We start from the raw sequence: 23,021 nt of genomic DNA, 5'->3' as shown, positions 1-23,021 counted from the left end.
CCTGGCTGTGTGTGTGTGTGTGTGTGTGTGTATGTGTGTATGTGTATGTGTGTGTGTGAGGGCCAGAGTATAGCATTATGAGGGCTTATGATTTATTTTAAGCCTTTCAGTATAATACACCAAAGCCCAGACAACCCAGAAGTGGAATCAATGAGTAATATGAACATATTTTGTGGGTCTTTTTATGCATCTATCCATTTATCCATTGACATACAGCAAGGGTGGGGATCTAGACCGTTGGCATAAGCCACACCTGGAGGAGGGCATTCTCTCTGCTAGTACAAATCAGAACCTTCTTCGGAGAGAGAGGTGAAGTGGACTTGTCCAGGGTCCCACGGAACCAAGACTCAAACCCACCTCTTACAGACCAATCCTGTAGCCTTTATACTATATAATAATTAATATCTTTACACTTTGCTTTAGATGCATCTCATTTGAGCTTCACAACAACTGTGAGGTAGGGCTTATTTAGCTCCATTTTACAGATGGAGAAACTAAGACTGAGAGGTTAAGTGACTTGTCCATGGCTGCAGATGGGCAGATTGCAGATGCAATGGGCAACAAAGGAAGGATTTCTTTCACTCCTTGGACTATGCTATACTTCTCATGTATATTCTTGTAGCTATTAATATCCTTTTAGCTTGTCAGTTTAGGAGAGATACATACATAGAGATATCTTTATCTCCTAAATCAACAGATATCCATGCATACTTTTTATAATTATGTAACATCTAATATTATATTTATAGATCTCATTTACATGTGATTTTATATAATTGTGATACATTTATATAAAGTAAATATATATATGTACATACCCTTATTTTACAATATATGCTTCATATATTTATATAACATTCTTAAAAGTATGAACATGTGTATGTGTACATTAACACATATTTTTACATTTGGCTACATCTAAATTAATAAGCTAAAAGCATTAGAGCACATGCACACACATTGATATCTATATTTTGTTATGCCTTATATTTGAAGGTCATATGAGATCTATGGAACAGATTTCAAGCTGGAGAAACCAATAGATACCATCTAGTATCTCTCCCATAATTTACAAATGAGGAAACTGAGGTTCAAATTGGAAAGTGATCTGCACAAACTCACATAGTTGGCAGGGCTGAGATTTGAGCCCTGGCCTTCAGACTCCTCATTCATTGCTCCCAGTACTACATATATGATCCATGCATGTAGGGGAAATGTCCAGTGGGACCATTAGATAGAAGAATGGGGTGTGGGAAAGAACACTGGATGGGGAGTCAGAGGATCTGGGTTCCAAACTTGGCTCTCTTCAGTTGACCTTGGGAAAGTAGCTCCTCTAGGTCTCTGATCCCTTACCTGTAAAATGAGGGATGGAGAGCTCAGACTAGTTGGCTTCCAAGGTCCCTTTCCAGATATACAATTCTACAGACTCAGTGTTCCTTGTGCTCACAGTGATGACATTTTCTCAATCCCAACATCAGATCTGGCCATTTTCCCACACATATTCCCTTTTATTTTTTCTGTATGTGATGGACTAGTCAGACAGGTCTACTTTCCCCAAACTCACTGGCCTTGGAATGCATCAGGTCCTTGCCTCTGCCCTTTCAGAAATCTTAGCTGTGTCTTCAAGGCTCAAGAGCAGGCTACATTATTGACTTAGTTATAAAATGTAATCTGTTTTATAGTTATAAAATGTAATCTGTTTTATTGTATTTTTATTTATTTTAAATATTTGCCAATTATATTTTAATCTGGTTTCTGCAAGTATGCTCTACGAGTTGCACTGGACCCCTATGGTAAGCAGATAGAGATAAACTTGGAATTGGAAAGATCTTAGTTAAAATCTGGCAGCAGATATTTGGTAGTCACATGAGTAGACATTGAGTCTGTTAAGATTCTCAGACAATAGATATGAATGTTGGGTTTTAAAGAATCTTGAAATTTTCAGTCATGTCCACCTCTTCATTTTTTAAAAACTCTTATCTTCTGTCTTGGATTCAATACTGTATTTTGGTTCCAAGGCAGAAGAGTGGTAAGGGCTAGGCAATGGGGGTCAAGTGACTTTCCCAGGGTCACACAGCTGGGAAGTGTCTGAGGTCAGATTTGAACCCAGGACCTTTCATCTCTAGGCCTGGCTCTCTATCCACTGAGCCACCCAGCTGCCCCCTATGTCCACCTCGTCATGATCCCTTTGGGGCTCTCTTGGCAAAGATCCTGGATTTTGCAATTTCCTTCTCCAGCTCATTTTACAGATAAGGAAGTTGAGGCAAATGGGGTTAAGTGACTTGTCCAGGGTCATATAGCTAGTAAATGTCTGAGGCAAGATTTGAACTCAAGAAGATTAGTCTTTCTAACTCAAGGTCCAGCACTCTATCCATTTCACCACCTAGGTGAAATAGAAATGCCTTTAATGCTTCTTTAATCCAACCCAATCATTAGATAGATAAGGAAACTGAGACCGTTAGAGAGGAAGTGTTTTGCTCAATGTCACATCTAACACAATTGGGCTTTGATCATAGCTCCTCTGACCCACTTGCCATTTGCACCCCATTCCCCCAATGACGATGAAAGGGCTTGCTGGTAGACTTAGGTCTGCGTCCTCTCCCCTTTTCCCCTTGCTTGGTGCTTTTTGTTTTTCCCTGGGCAGAGAACACCTGTCTGTAATCGGGCTGCACCTTTGATGACCTTGGTACCAATCTAGCTGGAAGAGGGAATTGCTCCATCTCTACTTATTTAAACCTCAACCAATACTTCTCCCACAATCCCTCCTCCTCTATGAAGATTTGCCTTTTGGGCTGCCTGCCCAGGAAGAGGACTTTTAGCACATGCGGGTTCTTATTTACCCAACAGAAGTGTGTTTCCTTGGCAAAATGGCTCCCAAGTTCAGGCTAAATGAAGCCCATGTCCCATTCTGGGGCTCTGTCCCACTCTATCTGTAGGCATGAACCCTCCACACATAGAAGATCTGAACGTTGACTTCGCCATCCCCACCCTTGGCTTTCCCTGAGCTTTGTAATAGCCCTAGGAAGTGGGCATTAGCGGTACTGAAATGGTCATGTGACACTAGATGGACATGTGATGGGAAAGTGGCATACCTTGGCCAGTCTAACTAGCTGCTGTGGATGGAGGGAAGCAGCCTCTGCTATGCTGAGAATCCTGAGCTTATTTAAGGAGAGGACTGGGTTCCACAGGTATTTAGTGGTATCATCAGGGCAGTATCATTTGAGGGGCAAGCAAAGGCTCTCTAGAAATAGAAATTTGGGTGCTTGTGGCAAATCCATCCACCCTTCCTTGCTGTCAACTCGTCATGGGAGAGTCCACCCTCGTCAGGCAAAGTAAGAAAAGGGCAATCACTGTGGAGGAGGAGGAAGAAACAGACCTCAGCTTCAGTGCCCATGCAGTGGTGTCTAAGGATCCCCACTGGCAGCCAAGTGCCTTAAAAGAGGACCAAACTACATAGTAACATTGTTCGTGCTGTATTTTTATTTATTTTGTTAAATATTTCCCAATTGCACTTTAATCTGGTTCTACTCCACTCAGGAGAGTTGCCTCTGAGTAACCTCTAGGACCCTGAGGGACAAATAATTCAGTCATGTTGGGGGATCTAACTGTCCAGTTTGGGTGGGAGCTGGGCAAGTGAGTCCTGAACCCATATTGTATAAAAACCCCCAATAAATGCATGGCCCTCCCCTTCCTTCAGAGACTAGAGGAGTTGTTGAGTTCCACACTGTCCTCGTCTAACCCGTCCAAGGGCTCTTTGATTAGGCAAGTGCTCTGGCTCCCACCTAAATCTCCCTAGTTTAAGTTCCTTAGACTAGAAGACACGATTTCAAAAACTTGCAGCCAACTTACTTTCAAGTTTAAAAGAGTAGCTTAAAACAAAGTTCCCCTTGAATTAAAAAAAAAATAGAATTGAAAATGATAGCGCATTTCATCTTTATCTCTCTTCTCCCTTTTAATCTTTATTGGGCAATGTTCTCTATTGAAATCCTGAGAAGAGAATTTCACACCTGTTTAACGGCAGGTTAAACATCACTTACCCACTCAGTACCAGCCAAAGGCACCCTCCATTAGTCGAAATTTATGCCAATCCCATTGTGCAGAAGCAGCCTCCGTCACTACCATTCATCATCATTAGTGCTGAGCTGGCTCCTGGAGAAGTATCTTCCAGACAGAAGCCTTTCTGATAAGTGGCGTGTTCTGAGCCACAGAGTTGAAATATCATGGAAATGAGACAATTCCAAAATAGGCCTTTTAGCCGTTAGAGGAAAAAACCTCGTCCTATTTTTCCTCACCAAAGACTGAGTCTCTGTTCAGTAGCAAATGTCACTTCTGGTCATTAGCGAAACCTTTCGGGGATGACCTCCCCCTCCTCGGCATGATCATCTACAAAGAAACCCTTTGAAGGTTCGCAGAGACTCTACATGTGGCTACAAAAACAACAAAACCTGCGAGGTGATACATTTTCCCCATTTTATAGATAGATGAGAAACAACGGAGGCTGTCTGATTTCCCTTTGGTGACGCGGCTTAAAAAATGATCTCAGGTAGGATTTGAACTCTAGTCTTCCTAACTCCAAGCTCTAGCTACTATATACTGGACAGCCAAAGTGATCATTTCATCAGCTTCCCTATTTTATATAAATTGCTCCTTTTGGATCACAATCATGAAGGCTCCTATTTATAAAGCACTTACAACTATTATAAATTCGGTCCTTACAACATCCCTGGGAGATAGATGCTATTATTAACCTAATATCATTGTATTGATAAGTCTAAATCATCATTATACAGATAAGGAAACTGAGGCAGATAGGTTCTGAGTGGCTTTCTAAGGGCACATAAGCTAATAAGTATCAGAGGAAAGAATTGAACCCAAGTCTTCTTCCCTCTGCGGCGTCACCTCACTGTCTCGACCACATCTCATTGTCGATGCCTTCCCTCCTACAAATATTCCCCTTTCTCGAGTTACCTGCACAAATTCAAATTCAGGCTCTGCTGCTTAGGAAGGCCCGACTCTTTGGGCCACACGATTTCTCTGGTCCTTGTTTCCTCATTCATAAAACACAAGATTTGGATTGGAGGACCTCTGGGGCCCCTTTGAACTCTAAAGCTGGGCTTTTAGGGTTCTCCCCTATCTTGGGGGCTCTGCCCCTCCTCTCGGGAGTCCTCAAACAGCCTCTGGTCTGGGAAATCAGTTTCTTAACTTTTCCCTGGACCGAAAGCTTCTGAAGGAAGCACAGAGGCCTATTGGATGGAGCCCTTCCAAAGCTGGTTTCTAGAGCTAAAAATGAGGATGTTAACGGGGCTGGAAGAGCAAACCAAGAAGGAAAGCTGCCAAGTTGGGCGAGTCTTGGAGAAGACCAGTAGGAGGCGCGTACCGCCATCAGAGCCAAGCCCGTGGTTGGTTCCCTTCTTGGGGGCCGTGGCGGGGCTTTCCCACTCCCGGGAGATAAAGGCGTAGGAGGACGTCCCACTGCCAAGGCCCGTTTCTTCTCCCCCACCCCTCCCTGCTCCAATGGCCAATCCTGACTAGCCATGGTGTCAAAGTCAGCCTGAAAGGAAGGCCAAGGATCCCTGTGGGCTGTATTGACTTAGCTATAAACCGGACTGTTATCTACGTTTTATTGTATTTGAGATTTTTATTTTGTTAAACATTTCCCAGGGACACTTTAATCTGGTGGACTGCACTGGGGTGCATTGCATGGGGCGGGCCAGCTGTGTGTCCGACACCTCTGATATACACCGAGGAGGATCGGAAGAGTCTTTCTTATCCCAGTGGACATGCCGGATGATGAGGGCCTTCTGCTTCATGCGAGGCAGGGAAGTCATCTGGCATCACACACACATAAGGGCTGGAGCTTGGACCTGGAGCTAGAATTCCCAGAACCCTCCTTTTCCGTTGTACAGGTGAGGACACAAAGGCTCGGGAGGTTAGACAATTTAGGATCATAAATCATACAAAGGCCACAGCGGCCACTTCGTCTGCCCATCAAGAACAGAAGAGAGGATTGGGTACGAATCTCTATTTACCTGTAGTGTGCATAGCTTTCCTTGAAGTCAGAAAAAGAACTGGGTTCAAATCCTCTAAGCGCTCTGGGCAACTTTCTAAGACCTTTAAGTGGCAGAGAAAGTTCAGATAAGCATTGGTGTAAGAATTTTCCTGAAGTTTCCTATACAATTGAAATTATAGGACCAATTCCTACCCATAGTCTTGATTTTTTAAAGTACTTACTAAATTTATCAGGCAGCACAGTGTTTAGAGCACCAGATCTCAAATCAAGAAGACTTGAAGTAAAATCCAGCTTCACTTACTTGCTATATGATCCTGCATAAGTCATTTCATCCTGTTTGCCTCAGTTTCCTCATCTGTAAAATGAACTAGAGAAGGAAATGGCAAACTTCTCTAGTAACTTTGCCAAGAAACTCCCAAATGGGGTCATAGTTTTACACAAATGAAAAACTACCTAACAATTAAGTTTGTCATGTTAGTTCAGACCCTATTTTGCTTTTGTCTCCTCCTTTATTTCCTTTACTTCTCTGCGTATTTTTGTTTGTTTGCTTCACTGCAAGACAATCAGGGACATGGTCAATGGCAGTTGCTTCCTTCCATTCAATCAAAGAATTTCCCCCCATCCTTAATAAAGGGATGAAGAATATGATCCCATGCTTATCCTTAGTTTCACATCTAGTTATGTGCCTTTTACACTCAGTGATTACATTCTAGGTTGGGGGAGTTGGTTGCCAAGGACCAAGCTTGGTCCCCTGACCCACATCACCAGGGGAATGAGGGAAGAAATCATGAAGAAGCCATATTTAAGGGGCACGTCCAAGTAGAAATTCAGCCGGCTGAACAATGGAACTGGGAAGGGATGTGCCAAGGCATGAGAGACAGCAGGAGCCCAGAAGGTCAGAAAAGCACAGGATAAATATGGGATGAAGGAAGTAGTCCAGTTTGAATAGTATTTAGGAGGGGCAGAGGGAAGAGTAAGAGTTCAAGCAGGGAAAATGGTATTCTTATCTTGGGGGCAGCCTTGGAGGCCGGCTGACGGAATCTGAAATCTGAGACTTTGTCTGAAAGATGGATTGGAAAGGGGAGAGTGGAAGTGGTCTTGCATTTCTCTAACAAATACCAACAACTAACATTTATATGGGGCTTACTGTGTGCTTTATAGATATCTCACTTGATCCTTCCAAAATTTTACAGATGAGGAACTGAGGCACTCAGAGGTTAAGTGACTCTCCCCAAGCTAGGAAGTGCCGGAGGCAGGATGTGGACTCCAGTCTTCCTGACTCCAGGGCCAACCCTCTAAATCCTCTTCACTGTTCCACTGTGGAGATCCATAAGATTTCAGAACTTAAAGAGACCTTAAAGATAAGGCACCCCAATCCCCTCCTTTCTATAAAGAAACCGAGACACAGGTTAAATGATGCCAGTGCCAAGACTGCTTTTTCATTCGCTCCATCATCCAGATGACAAATCACCAGCTCCGTCCGGCTCTGCTGGCAGGAGTTGTGCAAAGCCCAGGATGGCTGGATTGCTCCCCTTTCCTGTCTCTCTCTTCCCACCCTGCTACAGTCCCAACATGTTCTGGCCCATGCCGGCTGTCACAATGGGCCTCTGTGCAGTGATGGGAGGGCCCCTCTGCACGGAGTCACATACCGAGAGGGGGCCAAGAGAAAGGATCTTGTGATGATGGCCATGAGTCACCCGCACGGCACAGAGCAGCCCTTCTTCCCTTACAGAGCAATCTGATGGGCAGCACTTCATATGGAGAAGACACACAGAAGGCGGGTGATGACGGCCAGCTTGGCTCCGGGGGACTCTCCCACAACATCTGGGACGGAAGCCACTAAACAACAACCTCGTCTTTTCCGCTTGAACTCTGGGTGCAAAACTGGATTTTTGTTGTGAACTGGGTTGACTTGAGCAAACATTAAAAAAAGGAGTCTCACTCTGTGATTCTGATTCCCTCCAGTTTCATCTACCTGCCACTCCTGAAACACCTCCTGCTAATATTTGAACTAGAAGGAAAAAGAAAATCTTTGGATGATGTGCCCCTTGTCTCAGAAACTTCCAATGGCTCCATCTTACCTAGAGAGCAAAGTAAACTCTTTGGCCAGGCAGTCAAGGTCCTCTACCATCAGGTTCTGGCTTTGAATCTTGGCACTACTTAAAAATCCATTGCTACCCACTTAAACTGGTCTGCTACTCCAGTAGGGTTATGAGCTTCTCACACAGAACGTAAGCTCCTCAAGGAAAGACTTCCTTCTTTGACTTTGTTCCTAGCACCTTGTGCAAGAGGCTGGCACATTCTAAGTGCTTAGCAAGTGCTGGTTGGGAAAGGCATGTCCATTTGCATCTCTGTTCACGATGATAGCTATCTTAACCTATTCAAACTCTATCCATCTTTCAAAGTTTTGGTCAAGTCCCAGCCCTCACCTGGAAGTAATCTCTTCCTCTTTCCCTCTGATCTCCCGTAGCATTTACTGTCTTTACCTCTCATAGAGCACTTAACTATGTTTGTAATTTAACATCTAAAAAGGCTAATGTTGCCACTTTTAACTTGATTACTGTAAGAACCAGGACCAAGCTTTATTGTGTCTCCCACTACCGTGTGCATGACAGGCAGTATTCTACCCATTTTAGGGTATTCTAAAAGCAGTTTATTCATGAAGGAGAGAATTTGGATATTTTCTATGGTATCTTAGTTGGAACAAATATGACTTGCTTAAGGATACCAATTGGTCCTCGAGTATGTAAAATGATTAATTTCAGGTTTATTTGAATAGAAGTGAGGTTGTGTCGCCCCATCCCCTAATCTGAAGCCCATTTATGACAAACTAATATCTTGGAGAAGGTGTCATTTATGGAGAAATGCTTGGCTGGCTACTAGTGTTGAATAACATCGTTGCCTTGACTTGAGTTCAGGCACCCATGTGTATGCATGAACCTACCCACCCATACACACTCTTAAGCACAAACACATAGAGGAAATGGAGCTAATGCACCTGTCCCTGTTGCCATGACAACCCTTGCAGACATAATTACAGCTGAACAAGTCCGAGTTTGCAAAGACCCTGGAGTATTCTCTTTCTGAGATCTGGAAATCTCCTTGGACCCAAGAAAAGACTAAATCAGACTAAGATACAATCAAAGTTTAGCTGAGGGATGATTCATCCCCCATTAATGATCCTAAAGTGGGAGCAGCAGGGAGAGGGTCTAAGAGAGGGAAGAGAGAGCAATCAGACTGGCTCCTGCTGCTGCTGGAGTTTGGGAACGGCTTCCTCTTTGTGGAGTGGCTCATGGGGACAGTGTCTGTCAGATGGTCCGATGGGCACAGCCTGAGCACATTGTGGGAGTGAGAAGGCTCAGCTACTCAGGGAAGGTCCTTAGGTGGGTTCTATCCCAGGACAAGCAGCCACCGCATCTAGCAAAGATAGAGTGAGCTCTATGTGGTTCTGAGTGGGTCATCTTCAGCTGAACTAGGGCTTCCGTCCGTCATCACCTACTCAGACGACAACAGTAAGGTGAGGAGAGGAATAGAAAACTCATTTCCTCTATTTATTCTCAGTCAAAAAATAAAAGTTTTTGGGACAATGAAATCTGTGAAAGTCAGAAAAACCAAACCACATCAACGGACAACAATGGTACTTACCTACAGGCTCAGGCTGTTTGTAGTAGGGAAACTGGTGTCCCTGGACCATGTTTTACAGTTTGAAGTGTCCCTTTAGGCCTTTGTGGCAGTGGCTCTGGAAATGCCTGTAGGTCAGGTACTTTCATCCCCTAATCAGACTTGACCTGTTAGAAACTCCTAGCTCAAATGCTCCCTGCCTTTTTAGTTGTCAAAAATGTCACGGGCCCCTACAGAATTGAGGGGATGATAGCAAAATGATTGGTGTAGCACCTCCTCCAGGCTCACTTTCCCAACTTGCACTTAACCAGTAGGTTAGGTTTCCCAATGAGGAAGTTATTGCTTCCCTCGGGGTTCTAGAGGTAACCCTGAATAGCTGGAATATCTTTTATTGTTGCTCGTTAGCCCCAGTCTGGTGCCGTCTTGCAATTGTGGGGAATGAAAGAATTAATTTGTTCTTCTCAGGGTGGACATCCATCCTTCCTCCCTCCCCCCAATTAGGAATGAAAGTCTGTTTAGATTTACAGAATAAGACCTCAAGGACGTCTCATTATTGCCACGGGCCCAGTGAGTTGGGAGGCCTCTTATCTCTTCTCAACGACAAAAACCATTGGGCTATACTAGCTCCTTGTCTCCTCAGACCTTTAGGAGCCAGAGGAGTCACCCCCAAGGACATGGTACCCCTCCCTGGTGGAAGCTCATGAGGAGCCCATGCTAGGGATCTTGCTGTTTTCTGATGGATTAGAATTTGCACCTGGTGTGTAAGTTCAGCCCCAAACAATGGGGCACGGGACAAAGAAGGGAGGGGGTCTTGCTTCAGGAATCTCTATAATGCTCGTGTCTGCAGCCGTGCATTGGCATCACCACCAGGGCAATTGCCCCTCTCGTGAGGAAGAGTAAAGACTGCTTCTAATACATTCCCCCTCTGACTCCAGGTTTGTAATGATAATTTGGGAGGCTGGTCATTTTCTTTATCCCATTCACAATGATCCACCACTAGAACTATTTTAACTTTTGTCAAAGGCTGTTCATTGAAAAGGTGCAGCACTAACAGTAACTGCAAAACAACTGGCCAAATTGGGAGACAAACTCTTCTTCCACAGGCCCAAGGTCCTTGGGGATAGTGGGCTCAGACTCAGGGTCACTGTAATGAGATACACATGTAGGGATCAAGGCGGGCCCAGGCTAAGCTACCTTGGGATTCCCTTCTCTGGTCATCTCCAAAGGCCAGGATGAAGCTGCTGCTGCTCTCCACTTCAGTCACCCGTGGGAGAGCTGCAGCAATTCTTCCGTATGAGAACTCGAGTTCTGGGGTTCAGTGCTTCCTGAATCGCTCGTTCTTATGGCTTCTCAACAACCCTGAATACTCTGATGACGCCTCACAAACAAGGAGCATCAGCCCACCAGTCTCTCATGGATGGAAGTAGTTTTCCCAAGCTGCTACGTGTTCCATTAGAAGCAGGTGGGGAATGTTGACTAGGCTCTTTAGAAAGGACTAGACCATTAGGGCCAGTCCCTCCATTATCACAGCACGTATTGACCAAGGAACGCGTCTCGGCTTAGTGACTAGCACCATCATGGATTCTGCCCTGGCCTCTCCATCCCAAAAGTCCATGAGCCTCCGTCAATTCCACCTGGGCACCGATGAGCCTCGTCAATTCTACCGGAGCCCCATCGCAGATGTAAATTGCCCTTTTTCTCCTCTCATGCACCAGATGAGAGAAGTGAAACTGGTGAGAACTAGGTTTGACTCCCACTTAGGAAACTCAAGAGATTTATAATGGCTGGGCAAGTCAATTAAACTATCTCTTAGTTTCCCTAATGGAAAATGGGGATTACAATAATATAATAGGACATGACATAACATACTATCTAACTCAGGATTTTTGTGAAATCAAATCAAATGGGCTAAATGTTAAGTGCTTTGTAAACTTTGAAGTGCTATATAAATGCTAATTGTTATACTTTTTAAAGTGAATTTTTATTTTAAAGAAACATCTCTTCATGATAATTGACCTAAATGTATATGGGAAAAGAATAGTACAATTTGTAAAGCATTCTTTTTTCAGTTGAGTACCAAAGGAGGACTAAATGGGTGCTTGCATTGGTTTGGGGGGATGCCTAAGTGAAAATTCCCTCCCTCAATAGAAGTTAGCAACTCTGCATCTTGAAGCATGAAAAATCTAGCTAATGCACTGAATGACAGTGATTTGCCCAAGGTCACACAGCCAGTGTGTCAAAGGTGGGATGTGAACGCAGGTCCTCTTGGCTTTGAGGCCAATTCTATATTCTATATCAGTGATGTCAGACGTAAGAAATGAGGCTTCTAAACCATAAGCATCTCTGTTGGCCACATGCCGATTTAGAAAACCTTTGCATAGTGATTTTGTTCTATTTGTTTTTTTAAAAATCTATGTTCTGGACACTCCTGAGGGACTTGTGGGAAGGGAAGAAAGGAGGGAAAGAAAAGGAATCATGTAAACATGGGGAAATATTTTTAAAAAAAATCTGTCTCAGAATCAATAGTAAGTATAGGTTCTAAGGCAGAAGAGTGGTAAAGGATAGGCATTTGGGGTGAAGTGACTTGCCCAAGATCACACAGCTAGGAAATGTTTAAGGCCAAATTTGAATGCAGGACCTCCCATCTCTAGACCTGATTCTCAATGCACTGAGCCTCCTGACTGTGTCCCCCCCCCTAATTTACAATTTAATATGGCTAGGGTCACTTGGGAGTGTTTCAGGCCCTGCTCTCCACGATTCTAATGATCAGCAAGAGGTATCTGGAGATTATTACTCAATACAAAGGAATTAATCTCTTATGGTGCAATTTCAGGCACTAGCATAGGCATGCAGGGGAAGTATTTTTAGACAAGGGAACATCCAAGAGCCCCTCATACTAGAATCATACTAGAAATAATTAAACTGGATGTCCTGCAGGCATCTCAAACTAAGCATGTCAAAAATGGAACTCATTATCTTTTCCTCCAAACCCACCCTCTTTTAACTTCCTTCTTTATGCTGAAGGCACCACCATCCTTCCAGTCCACCCAGATCTGCAACCTCAGTATTATCCCCAACTCTCCATTTTTCTTCATCCCACATATTCAATCACTTGCCACATCTGTTGTTTCTACCTCCACAAAATCTTTCCTAGCCATCCATCCTCTCTTCTCAACCTGCAAGGCTCATCATTTTCATTGAGGCCATTATCCCTGCTGGGCCTGGAATCAGGAAGTCTCAGACATTTAACTAGCTTTGTGATCCTAGGAAAGTCATTTAAGCAATTTGCCTCAGTTTCCATAAGAGCATCTCTTTTCCATGGTTGTTTGGAGGATTAACGAAACATCTGCAAAAACCTCTTAGCACCATGCCAGGCACAGGCACAATATAAGTGCTTATTTTGTTCCTTTATCCCCTTTATAACAATCTCCTAATTGATCTCCCTGCTGCCAATCTCTCCCCACTCTAATCCATCCTACACACACCTGCCATGGATTTCTGAAAGCACAAGTCTGACCATATCACCCTATGACTGGATGAACTCCACTGGCTCCCTATTACTCTAATTTCACATATCAACTTCTCCAGTTTTGATCGACTTTCCAGTCTGGCTCCAATCTGTCTTTTTCAGTCTCATAATACACCATCTCCATTCCTACACTTCCCAGACAAATTGGCCTTCTCTTCGTCCCTCAAACTGAGCCCTCCCGTCTCTGGCTCTCTCTCCATGCTTGGAATGACGCTTGGGGCTGGGAGCAGTCAAAGAAGTTGCTTTTCTTAAGTTTCCTGAGTTGACAAAGATCACTGAGAATGCTTCATTAGTCATTTAGCCCAAATTGTCTTTCTAAGCCTGCTCACTCTCTGCTGTTCCCCATAATCCCTCTGCAGACCCTTAGCACTTGATGCTTCATTTGTTTTGAGACTCCTTTCCCTGTATCCAAACTTACCAGTCCCATTGCACATTTTCCCAAGGCCTCCATTTTTCATTTTGTTCTGTTCTGAAACAGAAAAATATTTTGAGACTGTTTTTACTTAAAACAAAGACTCATTCAATATTCTATCCAATTTGATGATCATTAATTAATGGAATTATAGACAAATTCATTAGATGAATGAATTCTACAGAGGAATTCATAAATGAGGTTAACCCCTAAGCTTATTTCTTTATAGGAAGAGAAGAAGACTATACATCAGGCAAGTAGATGAAGAAAGAAGGGAGAGTTTGGGGAAGAGTAGTTGATTTTTGAAATAAAATTGGAAGAATAGAAAGGAGTTAGACTGAGATAGGCATTATATGCCACTGTGAAAAGTTTACATTTGATTTTAGACACAGGGGCAGGGTAATAACAGTCAGGTCTGCACTTTCAAGAATTTACTTTGGCTGGACTGGTCAAGGGAGAGACTGGGAGAAGGAGAAGGAATTAAAAGGCTATTATACTAAAAGGGATAATAAAGTGGAGGAATTCCATGGAGACTGGAACAACCTCCAGGAAGTGATGCAGAGCGAAAGAAGCAGTACCAGGAGAACATTATATACAGAGACTGATACACTGTGGTATAATCAAACGTAATGGACTTCTCCATTAATGGCAATGCAGCTATCCTGAACAACTTGGAGGAATCTATGAGAAAAACCACTATCCTTAAGCAGAGGACAAACTGTGGGAGTAAAAACACCGAGGAAAGGCAACTGCTTAACTACAGGGGTTGAGGGGATGTGACTGAGGAGAGACTCTAAATGAACACCCTAATGCAAATACCAACAACAAGGAAATGGGTTCGGAGTAAGGACACATGTGATACTGAGTAGAATCATGCGTCAGCTAGGGAGGGGTGGTGGGAGGAAAAGAAAATGATCTCTGTTTCCAATGAATACTGTATGAAAATGACCAAATAAAATAATGCTTAAAAACTAAAAAAAAAAGGCTATTATAGTCATCTAGGTGAGAGAGAAAGGTTGGATTATAGATGTTGCACAGGTGGGGTCAACAACTCATCAATTCACTTACTGGATAAGCATTGTAAGTGCTTAATAAATGTTGACTGGCAATTACTTAACTGGAGGCTGGGGATAATTTCAGAAGAGTCATGAAGCTGGGGAGTAAAACAAATTGTGTTTTTATTTTCAACAACATTTGGTTTCTTTTGTAATCTGAAGTATTTTATTTTGTACATTTTAAGACTTTATTCTGAAAAGGGGTTCCATAGGTTTCACCAGGTTACCAAAGAGATTTGGAGCACAAAACGATTCAACATCTCTGCTATAACAATATGTCAATACAGCAGAAGGAAGGAAGAGTATTCCAAGATTATTTACTTCTGTCAACTTTCAATGTAAAAGTGAAAACCTTTGGAAGGTCAGTAAAGACTTGACTTAAAACTGAAAAGGATGGAGATCATACAAATATGCAAATGCATGTACACAGAGGGTTACCTCTATCAAATTTCTCTTTTGGAATCTCATGTCTCGTGTTGTCAGCTCTCTGCTGTGCTTCATAATCCCTAAGAAAACCCTGCGCACTTGATGCTTTTGTTCTGAGACTCTTTTCCCCACATCCAAACTTACCTGTCCCATTGCACATCCTCCCAAAGTCTCCATTTCTTAGAGGTTTATCATACAAGCTAAATCTGTACCAATATTCATGGGAGAGAATGTAAATGTATTGCCAATTCTAGATTATATGGGCATAGGATCCTGGAGACAATGCTTAACCTCAAGAAGTGACTCAAACTAAAGATCACCAGTGATGGGGTTAAATTAATTCCCTTCTTGATGGGCAGCTTATCAATTTGTTAGAATTAAAAAGTGGTTTTCCTTGTATTGAGCTAAAATCTGCCTCTTTGGCTACCCCTCACTGCATCTATTCCTGAACCCTTGGGCCAAGTGGAGCCAATCTCACTCCTCTAAGAGAATCAGAGAATTGGAAAGGACCTCACCATTTAGTCTAATCTAGACCTAAACAAGTATCCTTTTTACCAGAACATTTTTGACAAGTGGCCACCCAGACTCTGATTGTAAGGAGAAACCCACTATCTCCATGTTCATCTCAATTATCAACTCTTATTTGTCATTTTTGTTCAGACGTTTCTAGTTCAAAAATAATTCTACTCAAGAAGAGAAAACCGAAGGAAAAGAAAGGTTGAGAAATATAGGATTTCTATCATCTCTCGCCATTGTCACTTTCCTGCAGTATGGTAGTCCTTTGCTTTGATTCCTCTATCCTCCCACGAAATAGCTGTAGTCTTTTCCCCTGATATTTTATCTAACATTTTTGCAACAATATTCATGTTAAACTATGGGTCTACCTGACTTGGGTATCAATACCATATTTATATCATAAAAGGAGCTTGGTAGCATCCCTTCTTTATTTTTGCAGTTTATATAATATTGGCATGAATTGTTTTTTGAATATTCAATCTAAAAACATTCATTAATCTCCCATAGTGTGACAGACACTGTGCTAAGTGTTGAGAATACAAAAAGAGAAAAGAGAATCCCTGCTCCCCAAGATCTTGCTCACAACCTAATTCATATTGGTAAGAATTCATTTGTGAATACTGTAGGTCCTATTTAGGGGAGGGGGATGTTTACCATTTGTTCAATAAATCATTTAAGTTTCCTATTTCTTGTTCTGTTAATCTCAGTATTTTATATTTTTATAATTATTCATCCATTTCATATGTGGAAAGGAAACTAGACTAATAGTTGGTGGGAGAAGGGGCAACTGGGGGTGGCAGTTGGGTCTTGAGACTACCACTTCCTTCCTGCGGGGGGGGGGGGGAAGGGGGGGACTTGCTTCCTGGTGTTGGAGGAGAGAGGAGCTTGTTCAGCCCAGTCTGGTGTGGTGTGCCTCTTTTGGTTCAGCCCAAAGATTCAGGCCCAATTACTTCTGAAGGTCAGAACTGTTCTTGTTTGCTTTATGTCTACTGCTAAGATTCTGAATTAGACTAAACAGGACTGATATAGAATAGACAGGAGTGGGAGAACCCTCCTCCAGCCTCTGGGGCCTGGTCTTCTACTCTGAAGTTAAGGAAAAAACTCCAATCCCGACTGGTTATTAAACTTTATATTATTTGAATCAAGTGGACTATCTTTTCTGGTCACAGAGGGAACTGAATGAACTTCAGTCATTCCAGGACAAACAGCCCTTATAGGACCCTTGCTGCTTCCTCTCAACAGGGGGCATCTCTCTCCTTTGCTTCACCGAGCAATATTCCCTCTCCCTTCAACTCCTCCATACCCCCATACAAACTTCCCATTATTCCAATCCTATTTCCTTTCCCAATAAATATTACACATATATTAGATTTGTTGGTATGTAGTTGGGTAAAATAATGTAAGGTAATGAAGTTTTTGTGATTTCTTCTTTTTTCATTTTTTATAATAGGTAATTTAGTATTTTTTTTCTTTAAAATAATTAAACTGGCTAATATGAATTTTAACTTTTTAAAGCTAGTATTTTGAAGAGACTTGACATCTTCCCCCTATAAAAATGTAAGCACTATATCATCATTTAGCCCCTACTTGCTTAAATGGGTTTGCTTTACTGGGTTTCTCTTGATTCTTGTATTTGCATTTCAAAGTTATCAACTCAGCTCTGGCCTTTTTGTCAGGAATGTTTAAATGTCCTTTTTTACATTAAAGGTCTATAGGATTTTCTCCTATAGGATTTTACTTAATTTCTTGTACAACCTTTTGGAATAAAGTAATTCAAGATGTTCTCTCTTCAATAATAAATAGTAACTACCAAGTTTTTCATGATCCTGAATTTAGTTTCTTACTATTTACATCTTTCTTCTTTTGATTGCTTGGAGTTATCCAGAAGCTTTGGAATACTGGCTATGACATCCCTGAAGAAAAAAATAGAAACCCAGAAATGGATAGGGAGACCAATTATCAAAAAAACTGTAAAAGGTGATGAGAAACTCATCTATCATCACAGCAATGAAGGAATGAAGAAGAAACAGAATGGACAAGACTTGGCACCTTATTGGATGTAAATGATAAAATGATATGACCCTTCCCAAGTAAAGGATGACCGACATGAATCTGGGTGACTGGAAGGATTGTGCAAATTCTCAAGAGAAATAGAGGATTTAGGAAGAGAGGGAAATTTTAGAGAAAAAATGCAAGTTTTCTTTAGGGCATTAGAGTCTGAGATGCTTTGTGGAATATCCAGTCTGTGATTCCCATTTAGTGACACAAATGGACTCAAGTCATAGTTATGACATTAACTTACTGGGTGATCTCAGTAAAGCAATTTCCTCTTCTTCAGGGTTGAATTTCTTCATCTATTTAACAAGGTGGTTAGATGAAATGGTTTCCAAGCTTGGAGATGAGAAACCTGCTTCAGGTACTTGGCTAGTTGTTTGACCCTAGGCAAGTCATTGTTCTCAGCCTCAGTTTCCTCATTTATAAAATGGGGGTAAAATAAGACCTACCTCACTGTGTTGTCATAAGTTAAATAAGATGTACATTTAAATGTAAAAAAGTATTTGACAACTATTAAAGCATATATAAATTTCATATCCAAATATATTAGCTTGATCTCCAAGTCTAGTCAGTTTTTATCCTAACTAAAGCACCATCTTCCACAAGTTTACTCTTTCCTGCCAAAGACATCAACATTTTCTACTTCCAGAGCTTGTGTCTTTGACAGTCTGTAGGTCAGGAAATAAACAAAGAATACCTTAAGACTCCCAAGTGTCATCTTCCAGCAAGATGTGGAATTCACTGTGGCTTACAGTGCATGCATGAAATCTGCTTATGTTACAAACTACTAGATCAAGGCTGCCAACGGAGCCAACAGTGTCTTGGTGAGTAATGCCATGGTTCCAATAACTTTAGTGCCCATCAATTCCCAAGCTAAGCAGCACCACCTGTCCTTTTTTCAATCAACCTGTCCTTTCAATCACAGAGGCCCTCTGTTAAGTCATATATGGAATGCTATGATTCAGTTTAACTCCTCTTCCTACTTTCCTGGCTCTGAATAAAGGTGTATCCTGCTTTAAACAAACCAAAGATTTGGCAATCTAAATTCTAAAAAAAATTATGGAATTAGGAAAATATTACTTCATAAAAGACTTTATTATAGGAAGTATGGCAACATGGATAGAATACAGATTCATAGTCCAGTGATCTGGGTTCATATCCTGACTGTCACTGTTCTTCCTATCATTGTGAAGGAGAGCACTGGATTTTCCATTTATGAAGAGGGAATATGAACTGGTTTTAAAAACATCACTAGGTAGATTATTTTTACTCTTCTTATGATGTTTTTGCCATTATATTCCAGCTCAGTACAAAAACCATAGATTAGATCACTTCCTATGTTGGATACATCACTTGGAACAGGGTTTTAGAGTTGGGAGGAATCACTTAGGTTATCTGGTCCAAATCTCTCATTTTATAGGTAAAGTCCTCCAGAGGTGAAACTGTAAAAGCCCAGCTCTACAAATTACTTGTGGGTCAATGAACCAGGATGAGAAAAATGATTCTGGGATTACAGGAGGGCCGAACTGACTGACAGACAGACACACAGAAATCTTCTTGCTGGTCAATGACAAGGTTTAATGATTTGGGTACACATTTTATAGGGAAAATGATGTAGGCTAAGGGATTAGGTAAGCCTTTTGCAGGGACAATGGTTAGTAATGATTTATAAGATAGAGACAATGGATGTTAGATTACCTCAGTGGTTCTAAACAGAGTTTTCTATAGGATAATAAATCACAGGTAAATATGTAACCATCTAGTACAGATTCTCAGGGAAATGCTTGGCTTCAGTGCGTAGAACAAGGATAGTCAGGAACAGCCAAGAACTTTTCAGGTGAGATCATATGTGCCTGGTTCTGGCTAGCTGATGGCTTTGATTTTATTGGGGTCTGCTCTCACTATTGGAACTACATGAAACTATTTGAAAAGTCATCTATTTATACATGACTCTTCTACTGTGAAGAAAAATGAAAGAACCTTGATTCTAATACTTCTGCAACTACCTTCCTAGTTCATCATAACCCAGAAACTGCTCTCTACAACTAACATCTTGATTCCCACATCTAAGACCTTTGCTCATAACTCAACCTTCTTGACCTAATAGCAGGGCATTGCCAATCACCCATTTATTTATCTTGGATACTCTCTTTTTTAGGTTTTCTGGTCTTCTATTAGATTGCTCATTCTGTCTCTCTTATTGGATCTTCATCCAGATCATTCTGAGTAACCATGGCATCCCATAAGGCCCTGATCTAGGCCCTCTTCTCTTCTTCCTTTATGTTATCTTGCTTTGTGATCTCAATAACTTCCAAGGCCTCCTCTATACAAGATAGTTCACAGATTTATTTATCCTGTTCTGACTTCCTGTCTCTCACATCACCAACTCCCTCTGGGAGATCTAATTGTATATTCCACAGACATCTCAGACTCAACATGTCCAAGCCAGAACTCATTATCCTTCTCTCCTCATGTATCCAATTTCCATTTCTGTTGAGGGTACTATCTAAGTCTTCTCATCACCTAATCTCTCACCTGGACTACTGCAATAGCCCCCAACTGCTCTCTTGGTGTCCACTCTATCATCTTCTCAATTATCCAAGTGAAATTTCCTAAAGTGCAGGGGCTTGTCTATGTCACCCCTTTTTTTTTTTGTATAGTATGAATTTAATTATGGATGAGGCATTTACACTTGTGATGAAAGACAAGAAATATATTTGTTCTTCCAACTTGGAGTTGGAGAGTTTGAGAAAACGGGAAGATTGGAAATACCTGTGTAACATTCTTTTAACCATTGTCTATCTCTAATCAGCCACAAAACAGAAAGTTTCTTGAACACTGAGCAATCCAGAAAAATTTAACAGCTTATGTCAACATTCTAAAGAGAGTTTTGTGTCACTATTCTGAAGGTACAAAGGAAAAGTCAAAATTGATCTAATCAAAATTCTGAAGGTGGCTAATTTTCTTTCTTGTTTTAGGAATTAAGACTTTTATTTTTCCATTTAATATACTGTTAATATCCAGCACTTGTTGGACTGTTTAAAGTGAATCATTTCCCTTTGGTACTCTTAAAATTGGTGGGTAACACCTATCCCATGTGGGAATTAGAAAGCTTTATTGACAGTTATTCTGAATTACAGTTTTCCAAAGAAAAACTTAATTTCCCCTGAAGGCACACTCGAGTTTCACATGATTATGGCCCCCTGCATAACAAATTAATAAGAGTTCAAAACTTGTTTAAAATGTTTTGCTGAGCAAAGTCCAAAAAAAGACCATTTCTCCAGAAAAGTTTCCATTGAAATTCAGAATGTTTTCTATGTAAACAACAGTTTGAATGTATTCTTTGAAGTCATATTTAAATGTTTTACGATTCTCATTCAGTTGTGTAAGCAAGTGTAATTTTCTTCTATCACATAATCCATTCCTTTTACATTGGCAACATTTTCTAGGGCTCCATGAAACATAGTGGAAAATGGCAGTTTTTATTTTTCAAGACTAGAGAAATCTGGTCCACCTTTACTGTAGTTTCCTGAGATTTCTGCTCCACTGAAGTCAAAACCCGGGTTTTCTGTCTGGAATCTCTCCAGGGTAAGTTTCCTTTGCATCTGGTCCTGTACCCATGGATCAGCTGCATACTGTTTCTAAGAGAGATGTCCAACAATTTGCAGCATCTCTCTTTGCCTTGGTAAGAACTATGCGAACCATTTTTCTGTCCTTGAGGATCTCCTGGCCCCGCACAGCGAGCTCCACATGCCGACTCTGCAGGCCGCACTGGATCTTCTGCGCGCGAGTGCCCGGTGGCACCTGGACTTCGATAAACACCCTACCACTGGCCCCTGGGTGTCCCGCAAGGCACTACCCCGCTTCGCTCCTCAAACCGTGCAGTCATGCTTCTCTCTGCTCCCAGCTGCCCTCGGACAGTACCAGCCACGCTACCTCGGCGCAGAGCGCAGGCGCGGAAGCGTCTTTGCCCACCATCTCTAATTTTCTTTTTTTTTTTTTTAAATATATTTTATTTGATCATTTCCAAGCATTATTCGTTAAAGACATAGATCATTTTCTTTTCCTCCCCCCCACCCCCCATAGCCGACGCTCACCCCTTTTCTTAATGAAGTTGTAGGTTTGGATTTTTAGATTCTTCACATCCTGGCCCCTTCCCGCCATTCTTGTCTTATACTTAACTCTCCCTATATATACTCTCCAGGCAGTTGCCCTGGCTGCCCTCCTATTCCTCTCACAGGAAAAAGCCACTTCCCTATCCATGACTTTTCAGTGACTGATCCCCATGCGTGGCATTCTCTTGCTCCTACACTCTGCCTTTTGGATCTTCCTTCAGGACTCAGTTGCAATGCTGTCTTCCGTATGAGGCCCTTCCCAGTTCTTCCCCTAACTTTCCATTCAGTTTCCATAGTTACTTTCCACACAGTTCAATATATCAGTCACTGCTCAGATAGCAACAGCAATAATAGCTAGCATTTATATAGCATTATAATAATATTGGCACCCAATATAGTGCTTTAAGATCTACAAGTTGTAACTTTACATGTCATATTTTATACACACATGCATGTGCACATATATATAGACATATATACATATATAATTATATCTTCCTAACCTTTCTACAAAGTCAGTGCTTTTATTACCACCATTTTACAAATAAGGAAACCGAGGCAGACAGGTGATTTGCCCAGGGTCACAGAGATAGCTAGTATCTTGAGACAAGATTTGAACTCAAATATTCCTGACTCCAGGACCAGAACTCTATCCCCTTTGCCAGTTTAAGGCTTACAAAACACTTCACATATATTATTTGGTTTGATAGTCATAAGAATCTTGTGAGACAGGTACTATTATTATCCCCATTTTACAGAAATTTAAGTTAAATGAACTATCCAGGGTCACACAACTAAGAAGTGTCTGAGTCAGGATTATAACGCAGGCCTTCATAAACCGACTTTTATCAACTGTCTACTGTATCACTTGGGCACTTAGTCAATCCTGTTAAGATTCTGAGGTGCCAATCAGTTGGAAAAGGGGATACTGACAGGAGAGATTCAAGTTGGTGAATAAATAAGGCCTTATTTTAGAGGCAGGTATATTGTGTGTTCCATTTCCCTTCCCTACCTCCTGCCTAGAATTAATTGATTGACTTATCATTTTGGGGTATCAATTTCCTCACCTGTAAAGTTTGGAAGTTGGAACTACCTCTATCTATCCACGGCTCCTTCCACCTCTAGAGTCATTATCTCTACCTGAAGAAAGGGAAAATAGCCTGATTTTTGAAAGAGAAGAGAGGCCCTCGTGAAGCTGAATTCTTGAGGAAATCCCAGAAGAGATGCTTAGTATCATGTCACAGATGAAGTAGTCATGACTCCTTCCAACAGCAATCGGTTC

The 23,021-nt window shown here is 41.7% G+C and overlaps 1 long non-coding RNA gene and 1 pseudogene across 1 annotated transcript; both read right to left on the bottom strand.

Moving 5' to 3' along the window:
• Window positions 1–957: 957 nt before the first annotated feature.
• On the bottom strand, window positions 958–20,256 carry LOC103105934 (uncharacterized). The gene is made up of 3 exons (XR_008912462.1): window positions 18,322–20,256; window positions 13,579–13,629; window positions 958–9,427 (listed from the first exon to the last, which is right to left on the bottom strand). It is a non-coding gene; the product is annotated as an uncharacterized LOC103105934 (long non-coding RNA).
• Window positions 20,257–20,963: 707 nt separating this feature from the next.
• LOC130454656 (nudC domain-containing protein 2-like) lies at window positions 20,964–21,513 on the bottom strand (annotated as a pseudogene).
• Between the last annotated feature and the right edge of the window lie 1,508 nt (window positions 21,514–23,021).

This window comes from Monodelphis domestica, chromosome 5 (assembly GCF_027887165.1).
Source record: "Monodelphis domestica isolate mMonDom1 chromosome 5, mMonDom1.pri, whole genome shotgun sequence".
Classification (NCBI taxonomy): domain Eukaryota; kingdom Metazoa; phylum Chordata; class Mammalia; order Didelphimorphia; family Didelphidae; genus Monodelphis; species Monodelphis domestica.
The sequence above is the reverse complement of the archived record's forward strand: the minus strand, read 5'-3'. Positions and strand labels throughout refer to the sequence as shown.